Genomic DNA, 19,943 nt, shown 5'->3' with positions numbered 1-19,943 from the left:
TGATCATATTGAATGGCGGTGCAGGCTCGAAGGGCCGAATGGCCTACTCCTGCACCTATTTTCTATGTTTCTATGTTTCTATATCCGCCGAGAGCACATCCTCAACATTTGACCAGCTCTTGCCCGAGTGCAGTATTGCCAAGTCATCTGCGTATCCATACTGGGACGAGGTCGTGCGTGGCAGATCGCTGATATAGAGATTGAAGAGCATGGGGGCCAGTACCGAGCCTTGGGGGACTCCGTTTCTTAGGCGTTGCAGTCGGCTAGATTGTCCGTCGCTGGTCTTGTGTACAAAACTGCGATTGGCAAGGATGTCGGCAACGAGCCACACTTAATGACGGTCAAGGATAGTTCGGAGGAACTTCAAGATCAAGCCCTGGTGCCACACAGTATCACAGGCGGCGGCGGTGAGGCCCACCAGCGTGATGCCCGCCTTGTCACCTTTTTCGAAACTGTCTTCGATGTCATTGGTCGCCTTGACTATTTGGTGGGCGGTGCAGCGTCCACGCTGAAATCCGGCTTGTTCAGTGGGTAGTTGTGGATTCTACATCCTCATGAGCAGAAACTCATTGCCAGCAGTGAGTTGGAGCCGTAGAGAACGTGCAGAATCCTGGTCTGTCAGGCAGTACACTGCCTCAGGCAGATCTGGTCTGTAGTTGGGCTCAAATACTCTGTCTCCACTATGCTAAAAAATAAATTAAATTGCAGAAGTGATTGATGATGGGAAATCATGCTGGAAAGTATTATTCAGGGTTCCTGATTATGCAAAGTGTTTCACTCTTAAAATATCCTCTGTAGATTTAGGTACTGGCTTTATTTCAGACTCCAGACATTTTTAATCCATCCACTTTAGTCCAGCAGAAATCAATAACATCATAATGATTTAGGTGGAATTTTAGCATTTTAGACCATGTCCGTTCGGGTGCTGCTTTCAACATTAACTATTTTCCCTCCTGGCTGAAACACTTTTCTACGGTGGCGCAGCGATAGAGTTGCTGCCTTACAGCGCTTGGAGCGCCAGAGACCCGGGTTCAATCCCGACTACGCGTGCTGTCTGTAGGTAGTTAGTACGTTCTCGCCATGACCTGCGTGGGTTTTTTCCGAGACCTTCGGTTTCCTTCCACACTCCAAACACGTGCAGGTTTGTAGGTTAATTGGCTTGGTATAAGTGTAAGCTGTCGCTAGTGTGTGTAGGATGGTGTTAATGTGCGGGAATCGCTGGTCGGTGTGGACTCGGTGGGCCGAAGGGCCTTATTTTGCATTGTATCTCCAAACTAAACTAAACTACAGGTTCTTGTAACTGATAATGGCCAGTGGTCAGTGCTAGTGGCTATTGCAGAATCCCTCAGTCCTGGTGGGCAATGACCCAGGACCAGGGTATATCCAATTCTAGGTCTACAATACCCCCACCCATCAGCCTATCTACCCCCCCCCCCACTTTCCCTGTGCCCCATCTGGGCTCATAGCTCTTTCTCCCCTCCCCTTTCATCTACATTCTTTCCTCTAGCTTCACAATGCGCAACTCTTCAATTGTTTAGTCTCATGCCTTCTGTCTTTTCATCTCTGGCCTTTGTTCCAACCATCTGCCTGTCAAAACCGACCTCATCTGTATCCACCTCTTACCTGCCACGCTTTGTCCTGCCCATTCTCTCTTCCAACTTTGTCCCCTCCACCACCCCTTCAACTAGTCTGAAGAAGGGGTCCTGACATGAAACGTCATCTGTCCATATTCTCCTGAGTTGCTGGAGAGTTTCTCCAGCACTTTCTAGGTCAATGGGAGTGTACCAAAGTGGTTTGGATTGCCACTTGAAGGAAAATACTTCACAGGGTTATGAGGAAAGAAATTGGTTGTGGGTTATGGGGGTTAAAGGTGGCACAGTTGGTAGCTCCACAGTTACATAGTGCTGGAGACCCTGGCTTGATCCTGTCCTCGGATGCTATCTGTTTGGAGTTTGTATGTTCTCCCTGTATCCACGTGGGTTTTCTCCAGGTACTCAGGTTTCCACCCAGGTCCCAATGACGTGTGGGTTTATAGGTTAATTGGCCCTCTGTAAATTGCCACAAGTGTGTAGGGAATAGAAGTGAAAGGTGTGTTGATGGGCTTTCTGTATGGTTGCATCAATGTGCTGGATCCAGGACAGATCTTCACAGACATGTACACCCAGGAATTGGAAGCTCTCATAGAAACATAGAAAATAAGTGCAGGAGGAGGCCATTTGGCCCTTCGAGCCAGCACTGCCATTCGTTATGATCATGGCTGATCATCTACAATCAGTAACCTGTGCCTGCCTTCTCCCCATATCCCTTGATTCCACTAGCCCCTAGAGCTCTATCTAACTCTCTCTTAAATTCATCCAGTGCATTGGCCTCCACTGCCTTCTGCGGCAGAGAATTCCACAAATTCACAACTATCTGGGTGAAATCGTTTCTTCTCACGTCAGTTTTAAATGGCCTGAGAAGAAACTCGACTCTCTCCAACACAGTTCTGTCGATGAAGACAGGTTTTTGGATTTAAAAACTGACCTGGAAGCATTCAAGCAAGTAGTTTTCTAGGGAGATAATCTGTGGAGACATGCTCGTGGATAATCCAGGTTTCCTTGCCAATGGACTGAAAATAAGAATCCGAGGGGTAACCTTTTCACACAAAGGGTGGTGGGTTTATGGAACAAGCTGCAAGGGGAGATAGTTGAGGCAAGGAGTATCCAAACATTTAAGTCAAGTCAAGTCAAGTCAATTTTATTTGTATAGCACATTTAAAAACAGCTCACGTTGACCAAAGTGCTGCACATCTGATTAGGAAAAAAAAGAAAGTTACAGTGGCAGGCAGCCAAACACAACGGCGCGGCCATCTTGAACAAAATGTTTAACTAAAGCAGATTTAAGAAACAGACAGGTACATGGATAGGACAGGTTTGGAGGGAAAGGGACCAAACGCAGGCAGGTGGGACTAGTGTAGACGGGACATGTTGGCCGGTGTGGGCAGGTTGGGCCGAAGGGCCTGTTTACACACTGTATCACTCTATGACAATATCTGGCAAGACCCTTGCTCGATGAATCTGGCTGTCTTGTTATGTGACAGATGCATGCCAATGGGGAAGTAAGGAACGATTCGAAATAAAGGAGGCTTAAGGAGATTTACAGCATGAGAAAGGCCAGGACCAAAGTCAGAAGAAATAAAAGAGGGGGTCACACCAGTATTGTGTTGCGTGTTGTGAGTCTGCTTCACGATATGCTCCTTTCAACGTTTTTTTTTTTCCCTGCAAGAAAGTTGGCAGGCTATGTCAAGAAGGAATTGCTTTAATAATGTAGGATCAATACCACCATTCAGTAGATTAATCCTTTTTGGAAAGCGTAAGAAATGAGAAAAAAAATGACGTGTAAAGTTGGCACAACTTTTGCGCACGGCATCACTTTTCATAAGTCATCAGTCACAGGAGCAAGAATTAGGCCATCGCGCCCATTGAGTCTATTCCGCCATTCAATCATAGCTGTATATTATTCCCTCTCACCCCTATGCTTCTGCCGTCTCCCCGTAACCCCTGACACCCTTGCTAATCAGGAATCTGTCAATCTCCGCCTTAAAAATATCCATAGACTTAGCCTTCGCAGCCATTTGTGGCAATGAATTCCTCAGAATCGCCGTCCTCTGACTAAAGGAATTCCTCCTCATCTGCTTTATAAAGGTAGGTCCTTTCATTCCGAGGCTGTGCCCTCTGGTCCTAGACTCTCCCACCAGTGGGAACATCATATACACTCTATCCAGGCCTTTCAATCTTCGGTAGGTTCAATGAGATCCCCCCTCTTCTAGACCCCAGTGAGTGCGGGCTCAGAGCTTGTTAAATGCTTATCCTACATTTATCCACTCAACCCCTTTTAATAAATGTTCCTGTCAGTGGCAATGCCTTTTGAGGGGCTCTTCATCAGGTCTCCCCCTGTTCCACACTCGACACAGTTCGACAAGGTTGGGATGTGGTGTGCATCGCAGTCCACTCTGATGCTATCCTCCTGTCCACCGCACCTCAGGGATGTTGAGCAACAAATGTGAATCTTCCTGCTTGTTGGGCAGTAGCGCAGCAGTAGAGTTGCTGCCTTACAGCGTCAGCGACCTGGGTTTGATCCTGACTATGGGTGCTGTCTGTACAGAGTTTGTACATCCTCTATGCGACCCCATGGGTTTTCTCTGGGTGCTCCGGTCTCCTCCCACTTTCCAAAGACGTGCAGCTTTGTAGCTTAAATTTGGCTTCTGTAAAATTGTCCCGAGTGCATAGGATAGAAAATTGGATGGACACAAAATGCTGGAGTAACTCAGCGGGTCAGGCAGCATATCCGGAGAAAAGGTATAGATGACGGTTAAGACTGAGGCCCTTCTTCAGACCCTGGTGTCTGGGTGATCCTAGTGTATGGCCACAGTTTAAGAATAAGGGGTAGGCCATTTAGAACGGAGATGAGGAAAAACTTTTTCACTCAGTGAGTTGTAAATCTGTGGAATTCTCTGCCTCAGCGGAGGCCAATTCTCTGAATGCATTCACGAGAGAGCTAGATAGAGCTGTTAAGGATAGCGGAGTCAGGGGGTATGAGGAGAAGGCAGGAACGGGGTACTGATCAGCCATGATCACGTTGAATGGTGGTGCTGGCTCGAAGGGCCGAATGGCCTACTCCTGCACCTATTGTCTATTGCCTATCGTTGGACTCGGTGGTCTGAAGGGCCTGTTTCCACGCCATATCTCTGGACTAAACTAAACTAAAGGTCTGAAATCTTCCTCTGGTGATCCTGGTGATGTATCTCAGTCTTCGGACCCTGTTCTGGGTCTCAGTCAGGAGAGCATTGAGGTCAGGCCCATCTCCGGATATCTGCATTTAGTCTGGAAAACACTCTCAGTACATTGGCAAAATAGCGGTTAACACTGTTGAATGCCATTCCCACAAGATATTAAATCAAGCATCCTTATAAGCCTGTTAGACACAAAATGCTGGAGTAGGGGGGACAGGCAGCACCTCTGGAGAGACATGGACAGGCAGCATCTCTGGAGAGAAGGAATGGGTGATGTTTCGGGTCGAGACCCTTCTTCAGACTGGTTAGAGATAAGGGAAACGAGAGATATAGACGGTGATGTGGAGAGATAAAGAACAAAGGATGAAAGATATGCAAAAAAGTAACGATGATAAAGGAAACAGGCCATTGTAGGGTGAAAATGAGAAAGCTAGAGAGACTTGGGTGGGGGAGGCATAGAGAGAGAGGGAATGCTGGGGCTACCTGAAGTGAGATAAATCAATATTCATACCACTGGGCTGTAAGCGGCCCAAGCAAAATATGAGATGCTGTTCCGCCAATTTGCGTTTAGCCTCACTCTGACAATGGTGGAGACTGAGGACAGAAAGGTCTGTGTAGGAATGGGAAGAAGAATTAAAGTGTCCAGCAACTGGGAGATCAGGTAAGTTCAGGCAGGCTGAGCGAAGGTATTCCGCTAAATGATCGCCCAGTCTATGTTTGGTCTCACCGATGTATTAGAGTCCACATCTTAACAATGGATACAGTAGATGATTTTGGAGGAGGTGCAAGTGAACCTCTGCCTAACCTGAAAGGACTGTCAGGACAGAGTCGAGGAAGGAGGTATAGGGACAGGTGTTGCATCTTCTGTGGTTGCAGGGGAAGGTACCTGGGGAGGGGGTGGTTTGGATGGGAAGGGATGAGTTAACCAGGGAGTTGCGGAGGGAACGGTTTCAGGGGAAGGCGGAAAGGGGTGGAGATGGAAACATGTGGCTATCGGTGGGACCCCATTGGAGGTGGCGGAAACTTTGGAGGATTATGTGTTGTATGCGATGGTTGATGGAGTGGAAGGTAAGGAATAGGGGGACTTTGTCTCTGTTGCGACCAGGGCGAGGGGGAGCAAGGGTGGAGCTGCGAGACACGAGTGAGGGCCTCATCTATGATGGGAGAGGGGAACCTCCGTTCCCTGGATTAGACTTTAGGGATACGGTGCAGAAACAGGCACTTCGACCGACTAAGTCTACGCCGACCCGCGATCACCTCGAACACTACCACTATCCTTCACACTAGGGACAATTTACAATTTTACCAAAGCCAATTAAGTAACTGACAAACCTGCACATCTTTGGAGTGTAGAAGATAACCGGAGCACCCGGAGAAAACCCACGCTGACACGGGGAGAATGTGCAAACTCTGTACAGGCAGCACCAGTAGTCAGGATCGAACCCGGATCTCTGGCATTGTAAGTCAGCAACTCTACCGCTGCGCCACTGTTTTGCCCTCAAAGAAGAATGGGGGAGATACACTTCATTCCTCTGGATAAAGTTTATATGTCAAATGGCAACTAAAAAGTGAATGAAGTGATAGTCCTATTGTTGTCTGTGAGACATCGTGGCTTGCAAAATTCTGTTTCATTTCCTACATTACAGCATTTGGACAGATACACGGATGGGAACGGCTTTGTGGGATATGGGTCAAAGATATTTAACTGTCTTTTAAGTAAAACATTAAAAGGCTTTTGGACAGGAACATGGAAAAGAAAGATTTTGAGGATATGGGCCAAGACACTTAAGTGTCTTTTAAGTCAAACATTAAAAGGCACTTTGACAGGTACATAGATGGGATCGTTTTGGAGGGATATGGGCCAAAGACATTCAAATTCTTTTAAAGTAACACATAAAAAGACATTTGGACAGGCACATGGATACGAAAGAAATAGAAGGATGTTGGCCAAATGTGGGGAAATAGAACTAGCTTAGATGGGGCATCTTGATCAGCATGGACAAGTTGGGTTGAAGGGTGTGTTTCTGTACTATATGACTCTACAACTCAATGACAGCTGTAATTAACTTCAGAAATACATTTAGTTGAGTTTATTGTCATGCATACCGAGATTCAGTGAAAAGCTTTTTTGTTGTTTGCCGTCCAGTCAACGGAAAGTCTACACATGATAACAATCAAGTCATCCACAGTGTACAGACAGTGTCAATCAAGTCATCCACAGTGTACAGACACAGGATGAAGGGAATAATGTTCAGCCCAAGATAAAATCCCGTAAAGTCTGATTATTTTTGATTGATTAATACATCTCTTGATGCTCCTGAACACATCATCAGTGATGTAACCTGGGGTCATTGGGTGTTTCAGGTCTTTCAACATCAGACGCCCTCGCCCGGGCGACCCAGCCGTGGGTGATCAGACCACGACTTGTGTTCAGGTGGCATTCGCTCCTCCCCGTGGACCTCCTCTCCTGATCCAGAGCCATCTCACGGCTTTCTCCACTGCCTCTGTGGTGTTCTTGATGGCTCTTCTCCTCTCTGTTCCGGTGATGCCCAGGGCTTTGTAGAGCGATTGCCCTGCAAACCTCTGCAGCCTCTGAGACCAGGAGGATGTGCGGCCTCAGGGTGGTTGTGGCGATGTGCTGTGGGAACCAGCTGTTTCACCAGGTCTACAGAAAGCTGCCAGTCCTGCGCAGTCGCCAGGATTGCCGACGGATTCTTGGCTGCTGTGGTTCTTGCCAGCTGCACTCCAGCCTTCACGAAGGTGATCATCTGGGTGGTGGGGCGTGCTCGTCTGCAGCTGCTGAATCCCATGCTGATGGCTTCTGCAATGGGTTTCAGAACCTGGTCGTGACGCCAGGTGTACCGGCCCTGCCCAAGAGCCTTTGGGCAGCAGCTCAGGATGTTCCAACGTCCCCTTGCCTGAGCATTGCGGGCAGTCCGGAGATTCCGCTTTGCCTCAGATGAAGAGGTTGGATGGGCTGGGCAGGACATCGTACACTGCCTGGACTAGGGACCTGATACGCTGTGGTTCAGCCTGCCAGAGCTCAGTCCATGTGACGTTTCGGTCCATGGCCTGCTCCCACCTTGTCCAGGCCCCCTGAAAGATAGTCCGAGGGTCTTCTGTGAGGTAGATGGTAGGTCAGGACCGCTCTCTAGTTGGTGATAGGATGGCTCAGTTGCCTGATAACAGCTGGGAAGAAGCTGTCCCTGAACCTGGTGGTATGCATTTTCACACTTCTGTAACTCTTGTCTGATGGGAGAGGGGGAGAAGTGGGAGTGAGGCTCGTCTTTAATTACATTGGAAAGCAGTATGCTTGATTTGGCTGAAAAGCAAACTTTTTTTTGCTTGAATCATCTTGGAACGAAGATACACAAGAGGCTTTTGATACTGCAAGGGGTTAAGAGACCAGCAGTTAATAGCGGCTATATTGGGGACTGTCTCACAATCCCTCTGAATCCAAAGTAATGGAGCAGCACTCTGAAAGCAGCTTTTGTAACCTGAGTTATCAGCCCTATGCACTTTAATGGATAATGGCATGCTGTGGAGAGTTATTACCATTTAGATGGCATAGATCAGGGATTCAAAAGGTCAAAAGAGGGCTTTATCAGTGGGATTTAGGATTTAAGTAAATTATTTCATCTTGCACAAACTCATGGGAAATTGAAAATATGTTCTTCAAAAGAAAACATTGAATGAATTGATTCCGTTACCACCTGAAATGTCACCAATCTATGGTATCCAGAGATGCTGCATAACCCGCTGAATAACTCCAGCACTTTGCGTCTTTTTTTTTGGAAACCAACATCTGCTGTTCCTTGTTTCCACTCTCTAAATGGGCATTCCTGTTTGTTTATTATCCCCCTCCTGTTCTCCCGAATTTGCAGACTCCTGCAGGCACTGGCTAGGCAGCCGAGGTGTCGACACATGGGCCACCCAGTGGGACTCAACAGACCATTTAACCTCGGCAAGGGAGGAGGCCAGGATGCAAACCCCAATCGTGCTCTTCTAACACAATGTCGGCCTATATGGACCTTGGTTGATAAATCCATGTGTGGACCTGAGTTGATGAATGAATGTGTGGACTTTGGTTGATGGCTACATGTGTGTACTTTAGTTGGTGAGGGAGGTAGTACAGCGGTAGAGTTGCTGCCTTACAGCGCCAGAGACCCGGGTTCGATCCTGACTATGGGTGCTGTCTGTATGGAGTTTGTACGTTCTCCCTGTGGCCGTGTGGGTTTTCCCCGGTTAATCCAGTTTCCTCCCTCGCTCCAAAGACGTACAGGTTTGGAGGTTAATTGGTTTTGGTAAAATTGTGAAATTGGCACTCGTGTGTAGAATAGTGCTGGCGTGTGGGGTAATCACTGGTCAGCGCGGACTCGGTGGGCCAAAGGGCCTGTTTCTGCGCTGTATCGCTAATGTCTAGAAGTCAATACTTTTGAACCAATTGGAGTCATAGGCATGGTGGCAAAGAGTAACACAGCACAGAAACAGGCCATTCAGCCCAACTTATCCATGCCGACTAAGGTGCCCCATCTGAACCTGTCCAATTTGCCCACATCTATCCCATATCCGTCTAAACCTTTCCTATTCCAGTGGAATTTGTTGCCACTGTGGAGGCCAAGTCAATGGATACGTTTAAGACGGAGATTGACAGATTCTTGATCAGTAAGGGTGTCAGGGGTTATGGGGAGAAGGCAGGAGAATGGGGTTGAGAGGGAAAAATACATGACTGCATGGCGGAGTTGATGGGCCGAATGGCCTAATTCTGCTCCAAGAACTTATGAACTAATGAACCTATACCTGTCCAAATGTCTTTTAAATGTTGTGATTGTACCTACATCAACTGCCTCCTCTGACAGCTCATTCCATATAACCCACCACCCTCTGTTTAAAAAAATTGCCCCTAAGGTTCCTTTTAAATCTTGCCGCTCCCACTTGAACCGATGTTCTCTGGTTCTTGATTCCCCTACTCTGGAGGGAAAATAAAGATTGTGCATTCAATCTCCCTATTCCCCTCGTGATTTTATACACTTCTGTAAGACTGCTCCTCAGCCTCCTGCGCTGTGAGGAGTAAAGTCCAAACCTGTGCAACCTGTCCTGGAGTGTAGGCCCTCAAATCCTGGCAACATCCTCGTAAACCTATTAATAATAAAAACAGAACGTGCTCGAAACACTCAGATTGGGCACATCTTGCATTTTCTGTTTTTATTTCAGGTTTCCAGACTCTAGCTTTGTATTGATTTTCACATTAGACTCTAGAGATACTGCATGGAAGCAGGCTCTTCGGCCCACCGAGTCCGTGCTGGCCAGTGATTACCCCATCCACTAACACTATCCTGCACACTTGGACAATTTACAATTTACAGAAGTCGAGTAACCCACAAACATACAAACCTGCATGTCTTTAGAGAGTGGGAGGAAACCGGAAATGGTTCTTTATTATCACATGTACAGCCATGCAGTGAAGTTCTTTCTTTGCATAGAGTTCAGTTAGGTATCGCCACACCTAAGCACAATCCCCGATTGGCACAATGTGTATAGATATAGTCCACCGAGACCGCATGCAAGAGTCGCCAGGTTTTGGTGCCATTTTCTAACTCCAGTCCGGTCCACACGCTCAGTCTCCTGGAGCGGTGCCCGATCCAGGCGAGCCTCAGGCTGCTGCAGGGCCTCCATCCCTCACCTCCATCCGGATCGTCCAGCGAACCATCATCCCTCTCCTCTGGTCCTCCCTGTCTACCCTGTGGTGTCTTTGTCTCATTCTTTAGCAGTAAACGTCCTCTCCTCCCTCCCTTCCTGAGTCAGTCTTGACAAACCTCTACTGTAACACTGAACCTTATTCCCCTCTTCTTTCTCCCTCCCTTCCACCTGTGTGTTTTTTTCTACCTATGCAGTTATCGCCAGCAAAGTCCTCTGAACCGCCATCTGGGGTATCGGGAGATGGTTACGGGAGTGCCACTTTATCACAGTAAGAACTGGGCAACAGGAAATTTGTATAAGATCGTCTGCTAAATTGTAGTCATAGCATCATACGGCACGGAACCCACCCCTTCAACCCATCTCGTCCATGCCGACCAAGATGCCCCATCTATGCTAATCCCATTTGCCCCTATTTGGTCCAGATCCCTCTACACCTTTCCTATCCATAGTTTAGATTAGTTTACTGTCACGTGTACTAAGGTACAGTGAAAAGCTTTTGTTGCATGCTAACCATTCGGCGGAAAGACTGCACAACATTACAATCGAGCCAACCACAGTGTATAGATGCACTATGAGCAGCACCTCATATTTCGCTTGGGCAGCTTACAACCCAGCAGCATGAATCTTGATTTCTCTAACTTCCAATAACCCTGGCAGTCCCTCTCTCTCCAACCCCCCACCAGTTGTCTTGCTAATTTCAATGTTTGAATTCCTTCGTTATCATCTCCTCACCAGCCAACAATACACCATTGTGGGCTCTACCTTTCCTGAGTCATCATATCAGGCTCTGCCATGTTCTGTACCTTCCCATATCTGTAGTTTTCCTCTCCCTGACAGTCTGAAGAAGGGTCTCAACTAGGGTTGCCAACTTTCTCACTCCCAAATAAGGGGCAAACGGTGACACCACCGCCCCGCGCCCCACGTGACCTCACCCGCCGCGTCAGCGGCCACGTGCTCCCGCTCCATCAATGGCGGCCATCCGGGCCGGGAGGCGGGTTGCTACGCATCCTCCATTAGGCCTACAGTGTCCGGGCCTACACTGTCCGGGCCTACAGCGGCCCCTGGTTTAGCCCAATATACAGGATGTCCCGGCTAATACAGGACAGTTGGCAACCCGACTCTACCCAAATGTCACCTATTCCTTTCCTCCAGAGATGTTGCCTGACCCACTGAGTCACACCAGCTTTATGTTTCTATCTTCAGTGTAATCCACCATCTGCAGCTCCTTCTTACACACGATAAAGGGAATTACGTTTAATGCAAGATAAAATCCGGTAAAGTCCGATTAAAGATAGTCCAAGGGTCTCCAAATGTGGTAGATAGTAGCTCAGGACCGCTCGCACTCTAGCTACACCCACTGTGCAATTCTGGAAGGAACATTTGGAATGTTGTAACCGTTCAAGGGAGCAAATCCGAGAGTCCTGTTGTGTTTGTTTTGTGTGAAGTTTAATTTTGGCTTTGTTCAGATGGAAAGGCTTCACGTTGCGCAACCTTAAGTTCCAAACCTCAAATCACAACATGTTCGTTGAGATGTTAGCTCTCGGCTCAACCCTCTTCACCTGCTTTTATCTTGTCAGGAGAAGCCTGCAGAACACATGACATTGTGGAGGGGAGAGGCATCAGTCTCTTTGTTGTACTCTTTGCACCTGCGGAGTTCAAAGCCCGGTTGGGCTGCTCCATTTGAACCTGTTCTTGCAGAACAGCAACCACATCGACTTTTTTTTAAAGGCATCCTGTTCTTTCTTGGCAGGTGACATAATTTTGGCCTAAACTCTGCTTGGCTGGAGTGGTCTAGAAGATGCAACTGGCTTGATCTAGTGAGAGCCCACAGCTCTCTGATGACCTGGGGTGGTTCATGCACCAACCCAAAGTGATTTAATCGGCCTCTTCAGCAATTTGATGTTGATTGCTTGAGGGAAATGCAGCAATTTGTGGCCAGCTTTGCCAAGAAGTTTGATCTCCAGAGAGGGGCTTCAGTTCACCAGCTTCTGATTCACAGTGTGCTGCATTAAACCCCCAAAAAAAGTATCAGTGGAGGTTTATAACAATCATAGAGTCATAGTCATAATTACAGATTCATGGAAACAGGCCCTTTGGCCCAACTTGTCCACGCCGACCAACCTGCCCCATCTACACTAGTCCCACCAGTCTCCGTTTGGCGCAAAGATACTAGAGGAGCAAGATAGACCACTCGACCCTAAAAACCGTAGTATGTCATGGCGCCATTTTAGTAGGCAGAAACTTACAGAAACATTTAAAAAGAAAATTAACAAAAATCTGTGAATTGATAGATGAGATATATTCTACGCTAGTCACCAGAACCAGGGGCCACAGTTTAAGAATAAGGGGTAGGCCATTTAAAACAGAGATGAGGAAAAACTTTTTTAGTCAGAGAGTTGTGAATCTGTGGAATTCTCTGCCTCAGAGGGCAGTGGAGGCCAATTCTCTGAATACATTCAAGAGAGAGCTAGATAGAGCTCTTAAGGATAGCGGAGTCAGGGGGTATGGGGAGAAAGCAGGAACGGGGTACTGATTGAGAATGATCAGCCATGATCACATTGAATGGCGGTGCTGGCTCGAAGGGCCGAATGGCCTACTCCTGCACCTATTGTCTATTGTCTATTGTCTATTGTCTATTCTGCATTTTAATGGTATCATCACACATACTGTTCCCCCAAAATGCTGATTACACTGCGAGAGGCATAACGAACGGTGGGTTTTGCCTACTAAAATGACGGACGTTCCGCTCCTTTGCGCACTACACTTCAGTATAGATGATTTCAATGGAGAGGTCCATCTTGTTCCTCTAGTATCTTTGATTTGGCCCATATCCCTCTGAACCTGTCCTATCCGTGTGACTGTCTAGGTGTTTCTTAATCATTGTGATAGTACCTGCTTCAACAATCTCCTCCGGCAGCTCGTTCCATACACCCACCATCCTTTGTATAAAAAGTTATCTCCCAGGTTCCTGTTAAACAATTCTCCCCCTCACCTTAGACCCACGTCCCCTGGGTCTCGAATCCCCTGCTCTGGCCAAAAGAATGTATGCATTAACCCGATCTATTCCTCTCATGATTTTGTAGACCTCGACAAGATCATCCCTCACCCTCCTGCTCTCCAACAGGAGAGCTTAGAACTGTGGCTCAGTCTTGCCTCATTATTGTCCACTTGAATAATATTGTGGAGTTCAATACTCTCAGGAAGTTTTCATTTGACTGAGAAGGCAATACTAATGGATACCCTGGAATTGTCAGAGTGCCTACTTTGTGTGGTAGGGTGCGGAGATTCATTCCAATTATCTCTATACTAAACTCTTCACTTTCTCAGGTAGGGTGTTGAGATTAATTCCAATGCTCTAAAACTAATATAAACTCTTCCCTTTGTGTGGTCGGGTGTTGAGATTCATTCTAACACTCTCTACGTTAAACTAAATCCTTTCCTTTATGTGGCAGGATGCTGTTCATTCCAGTGCTCTCTATAGTCATAGAATCATAGTCATTCAGAGCAGAAACAGGTCCTTCGGCCCAACTTAGCCCTGCCGACCACCATGCCTCAGCTACTTTAGCCCCACCTGCCTGTGTTTGGCCAATATCCTTCTAGATATATCCTATCCATGCACATATCCATATCTTTTTTTAAATATCGTGGTAATATTTTTAAACATTGTGACAGTACCTAAAGTATCCATACAGAAAGAGATTTTCCTTTTGTGAAGTAGTGTGTTGAGATTTAGTCTGAGATAATGTTAATGTACACCCTAGAAACAAGAATCTACAGATGCTGGTTTACAAAAAGAAGACACAAATAACAGCGGGTCAGGCAGCATCCCTGGAGAACATTGACTAAGTTATTTAGTCAGAGGGTGGTGAATCTGTGGAATTCATTGCCACAGACGGCTTGAAGGCCAAGTCAATGGATATTTATAAGTTGGAGATTGACAGATTCTTGATTAGTATGGGTGTCAAGGGTTATGGGGAGAAGGCAGGAGAATGGGGTTGGAAGAGAAGGATAGATCAGGCATGATTGAATGGTGAAATAGACTCAATGGGTGTGATGGCCTAATTCTGCTCCTTGAATTTATGAATTTAAGAATATGAATAGGCATTGTTTTGGGTAGGGACCCCTCTTCAGAAGACTACATGAGTGTGAAGAAGGGTCCTGACCCAAAACGTCACCTATCCACACACTCCATTGATGCTGCCTGACCCACTGAGTTACTCTAGTGTCTTTTAACGTAAACCCTTTCCTTTTTGAAGCTGGTGGCAATTCCAAAGCTCAAGCTGTTTCTTGGTACACGGTTAAACTGGATGATGTGCTTTGCGAGTGGGATCTGCACCCACCACTTTCTGACTCAGAGCCATGAGAGCTATCACCATTTGACACTAATAACACAGCCGTGAATTCCGACCCCCGTTTGCAACCCAGGTCTTGCATATCCTGTGCAAGATTTTGTTTTTTGTTCAGGCTTTGTGAGTGGGAGCTGCAGGTGTGTGGTATTAAATGCGACGCTGCTCTTGAGTATGCTTGAGAGCATCTGTCTGCGTAGTGTTGTGCTGATTGTAAGGTTCTTCCATCTGATTTACAGCCCCTAAATTATCAGTTACCAGCTTGAAGTCACTTCAGCCATTGACGAGCCCCTGCCCACATAGCATAGATGGGGAAGAGAAAATGTCCCTTCCAGTTTTGTGGGCTGCACGATGGCGCACAGCTAGAGTTGCCGCCTCACAGGGCCAGGGACCCGGGTTTGATCCTGACTACAGGTGTTGCCTATACAGGGTTTGTGCGTTCTCCCCGTGATCTGCATTGTTTTTTTCCGGGTTCACTGGTTTCTGTCCCCACTCCAAAGACGTGCATGTCGGTAGGTTTATTGGCTTCGGGAGAAATTGTAAATTGTGTGTAGGATGGTGCTAGTGTACGGGGTGACCGCTGGTCGGAGCAGACCCGGTGGGCCGAAGGGCCTGTTTCGGCGATGTATCTGTAAACTAAACTAAACAATGGACCAACCATAACTTATTTTCCACTGGGTCATTTTAAGTACATTCAAAATGTTGTTTATAGTAAAGTTGGGTAACAAATTCCAGACTTTAGAAATACAACGTGGAAACACCCCTTTGGCCCACTGAGTCCGTGCCGACTAGCGATCACCCCATACAGTAACGATATCCAACGTACTGGGGACAATTTACAATTTTACCAAAGCCAATTAACCTACAAACCTGTATGTCTTTGGAATGTGGGAGGAAACCGGAGCACCTGGAATAAACCCAAGCGGTCACAGGGAAACATAGAAAATAACTGCAGGAGGAGGCCATTCGGCCCTTCGACCCAGCACCGCCATTCATTGTGATCATGGCTGATCATCCACAATCGGTAACCTGTGCCCAACCTCTCCCCATATCCCTTGATTCCACCAGCCCCCAGAGCTCTATCTAACTCTCTCTTAAATTCATCCAGTGATTTGGCCATTTTTCCTGCATCTAGCTTGTCCAGTCCCTTTATAATTTTATATGTCTCTATAAGATCCCCTCTCATTCTTCTAAACTCCAGTGAATACAAGCCTAGTCTCTTCAATCTTTCATCATATGACGGTCCCGCCATCCCAGGGATCAATCTCGTGAACCTACGCTGCACTGCCTCAATTACAAGGATGTCCTTCCTCAAATTAGGAGACCAAAACTGTACACAGAATGCACAAACTCCGTACAGACAGCACCTGTAGCTAGGATCTAACCCGGGTCTGGCACCCGAAGGCAGCAACTCTACCGCTGCGCCACCGTTCCGCCCCAGTCCCTCCACCATTAAATCTCCAGAACGAAGCTACTTCAGGCACAGTTGAATCTGTTCATTGGTCTCTGCCAGAAATTGTGAAGTCTTTAACGGCAGCTTTTGTGTGGTGTACCAAGGCTCTCACCGAGCCTTCAGTAAACAGAGGCTGTAAACTTAAGGATTTCAAGATGTCTTAAAAAGGCTTTACAACCAATTATTTGCATTTTATTATTATTTTTGGCGCAGAGGGTATAGTTGGGCAGCGTTAGATTTACTGCGTTTCAGCACCAGAGACTCGGTTTTGAACCTGACTGTGGATGCTGTCTGTATAAAATTTGTACTTTCTCCCTGTGCTTTCTCTGGGTGCTCTGGTTTCCTCCCACATTCCAAAAATGTGCAGGATTGTAGGTTAATTGGCTTCTGTAAATTTAAGAGATATTTGGATAGGCATATGGATAGGCAGGGATTGGAATGATGTTCAGGCAGATAAGAGTTGGTTTTGGCATCATGTTTGGCACAGTCACTGTAGGCCAAAGAGCCTGTCCATCTGTTGTACGGTTCTAAGAAGAACAGGATTACACTCTAGGGCGGCATTGTGGTGCAGCAGTGGATTGCTGCCTTACAGCACCAGTGACCCGACTACAGGTGCTGTCTGTACAAAGTTTGTGTGTTCTCCCTGTGACCGTGTGGGTTTTCTCCAGGTGCTACAGTTTTCTCCCACACTCCAAAGATATTTACAGGTTTATAGGTTAAATGGCTTCGGCAACATTGTGAATTGTCCCGAGTGTGCGGGATAGAACTAGTGTACAGGTGATCGCTGGTCGGCGCGGACTCGATGGGCCGAAGGAACTGTTTCTGCGCTGTATCTCTAAAGTCTAATCTCTAAACGTTTGTTTAAGTATGATTGTGCTTTAGACGTTTTTACAGAATTATCTGCATAAAAATAATCTTACTGCACCTAGTTACATGTGACAATAAAGTATAATTGAAGCATTGAAGCATTAAGATTTCATGCTTCCCGGGCTAATATTCACCATTCCACCACTGTCGTATTAGGTTTACTGGTCATCTATCTCACTGCAATTTGTAAGGTATTGCTGGCAGCAAATTCTCTACTGTATATTCTAACAGGAAGTTAATGATTCCAGCCCTCTCTCTGGCCAAAGACCAAGCCTGAGACATATTGCTTGCTGCCCTGGTATCCTAATGGGCTCTTACTTGAGCTACTGAGCCCATATGTTTGCTATCATGAAGACCACCTGGCTGTCTCTGTGACATGTTGGCCACCTCAGCCGACCTGCTGTGGCAACGCTCACCTTTGCTTCTCCTAGCTCCAGGTTCCACCTTTGCAATACACTCGTCATCTATCTTTCTGGTGTATTAGTTTATTATCGTCACCTGTACCGAGGTGCAGTGTAAAGCCTTTTTTGTCGCGTGCTATCCAGTCAGTGGAAAGACTATACACGATTACAATCAAGCTGGCCACAGTGTACAGATACATGATAAAGGGAATAACGTTTAGTGCAAGATAAAGTCCAGTCAAGACTGATTAAAGATAGTCCATGGCTCTCCAATGAGGTAGATGGTAGGTCAGGAGGGCTCTCTAGTTGGTAACACGATGGTTCAGTTGCCTGATACCAGACTTTTTTTCAAGGGATCAATGGATTTTTATTGTCACGTATGCACAGCACTGTGAAATGACTTTGCACAACTCACAAACGCACCATATTTTGGTGCTGTTTACAAAGATAAAGTCCAATGGTTGAACAGTTCAATGGTCCTTTATTGTCACGTGTGCCATTTAAGGTACAGTGAAATTCGATTTAACATATAGTCATACCAGAAAAATGCAACAAGACACACATAAAAGTTAACATAAACATCCACCACAGCGGATTCCCCACATTCCTAACTGTGATGGAAGGCAATAAAATCGAATCTTGTTCCCTCTTTATTCTCCCGCGGTCGGGGCAGTCGAACCATCCGCAGTCGGGGCGATCGAAGCTCCCGCAGCCGGCGATCGAAGCTCCCGCGTCGGGGCGGTCGAAGCTCCTGCGGCTTGGAGCTCCCAAAGTCGGTCCCTAACTAAGGGACCGCGAGCTCCACGATTTTAAAGTCCGCAGGCTCCTACGGTTGGAGCTCCAAGGTTGATCCCTGACAGGGACCACCAGCTCCATGATGCTGTCCTGCCAGCTCCTCGATGTTAGGCCGCATTGCGGATGGAGATACGATACGGAAAACAAATTTGCATCTCCGTCGAGGTAAGAGATTAAAAAAAGTTCACCCCCAACACCCCCCCCCCCCCCCCCCCACATAATACAAAGCCAAAGAACACCAAAGCAGACATTTAACACATACTAAAAAAAAACAAAGAAAGAAAAGGAGGAGACAGACTGTTGGCGAGGCAGCTATTAAGGAGCCACCTGATTTTGCGACCCACTTGTCTAGTCCATATGTTGGAAGTACTGGTACGCCTCCGGGTTTTTTATTGTCTATTATGGGTTTTAACAGAGTACTATGTTTACATGTCTGTTGTGCTGCTACAAGTAAGAATTTCATAGTTCCGTTTCGGGATATATGACAATAAAACACTCTTGACTGTTGAGAACAGCTGAGATGAAACTGTCCCTGAATCTGGAGGTGTGCGTTTTCACACTTCTGTACCTCTGGCCTGAAGAGAAAGGGGAAAAGAGGGAATGACTGGGGTGAGACAGGTCCTTGGTTATGCTGGTGGCCTTGCGGAGTGTAGACGGAGCAGCATGGAGTCTCGGCCCTAAACGCCACCTATTCCTTTTCTCCAGAGATGCTGCCTGACCCGCTGAGAGACTCCAGCTGTTTGTGTCGACCTCCCATACACTAGTTCTGTATTATTCCCACTTTTGCATCCACTCCTGACACACTCGGAGCAATTTACAGAAGCCAACTAGCCTACAAACCCGCACATCTTTGGGATGTGGGAGGAGACCGGAGCATCCGGAAAAACTCCACGTGGTTACAGGGAGAATGTACAAACTATGTACAGACAGCACCCGTAGTCAGGATCGAACCTGGGCCTCTGCCACCATGAGGCAGGAACTCTACTGCTGCGCCACCGTTCGGCCCCTTTCTCAAGTGCCGTGCATGGTTCCCGGTCTTTCACACACCAGCTAACCCCCTGCATTTTAGTTTATTTTTGCACGTGTTTCCAATGTGGATTCAGTCCGATGGCAGATATATAATTCAGTTTCTTTTGAAAGCCAGCTGATAAAAGAATCTTGTATTGAATGTTATCTCTTTACAAACACCCAGAATAGATAAAAAAACATGTGATTTCGTGTTTTTTTTCTCTGTCTTTCTTCTTTTCATCTTTGATTCTCACCCACCCATTAACATTTTTAAGGCGGCGGTGCGATAGATAGGTTCCCACCTTATCTCTGCTGAATGTGATGGAGCCTGTCTCCCACTGTGTGTTTTGATTTGGTGGTATTGATGTATCATCACTAGTGGCTTCCCCGGCATGCAGCTCACAGACAGGAGGATCAGGGGGTCCACTCAGGGCAGCACGGTGGCGCAGCGGTAGAGACCCGGGTTCAATCCTGACTATGGGTGCTCTCTGTACGGAGTTTGTACGTTCTCGCCGTGACCGTGTGGGTTTTCCCCGGGTGCTCTGGTTGCCTCCCACACTCTAAAGACGTACAGGTTTGTAGGTTAATTGGCTGACAAGGCC

General features: G+C 47.0%; 1 protein-coding gene across 8 annotated transcripts in view; it reads left to right on the top strand.

Annotated features, from left to right (window-relative positions):
• Window positions 1-19,943, top strand: part of LOC144600209 (protocadherin-1-like) — a 520,454-nt gene that overhangs the window by 277,992 nt on the left and 222,519 nt on the right. Inside the window, exon 5 of one of the 8 annotated variants that reach the window (XR_013548099.1) lies at window positions 10,666-10,739. The exons of the other annotated variants lie outside the window; for them this stretch is intronic. The gene's annotated coding sequence lies outside the window, so the exon portion shown is untranslated. The remainder of the gene's footprint in view (window positions 1-10,665; window positions 10,740-19,943) is intronic. 8 annotated transcript variants of the gene reach the window in all.

This window comes from Rhinoraja longicauda, chromosome 14 (genome assembly GCF_053455715.1).
Source record: "Rhinoraja longicauda isolate Sanriku21f chromosome 14, sRhiLon1.1, whole genome shotgun sequence".
Lineage (NCBI taxonomy): Eukaryota > Metazoa > Chordata > Chondrichthyes > Rajiformes > Arhynchobatidae > Rhinoraja > Rhinoraja longicauda.
Note: the sequence above shows the minus strand (reverse complement) of the source record. Positions and strands in the feature narration are given on the sequence as shown.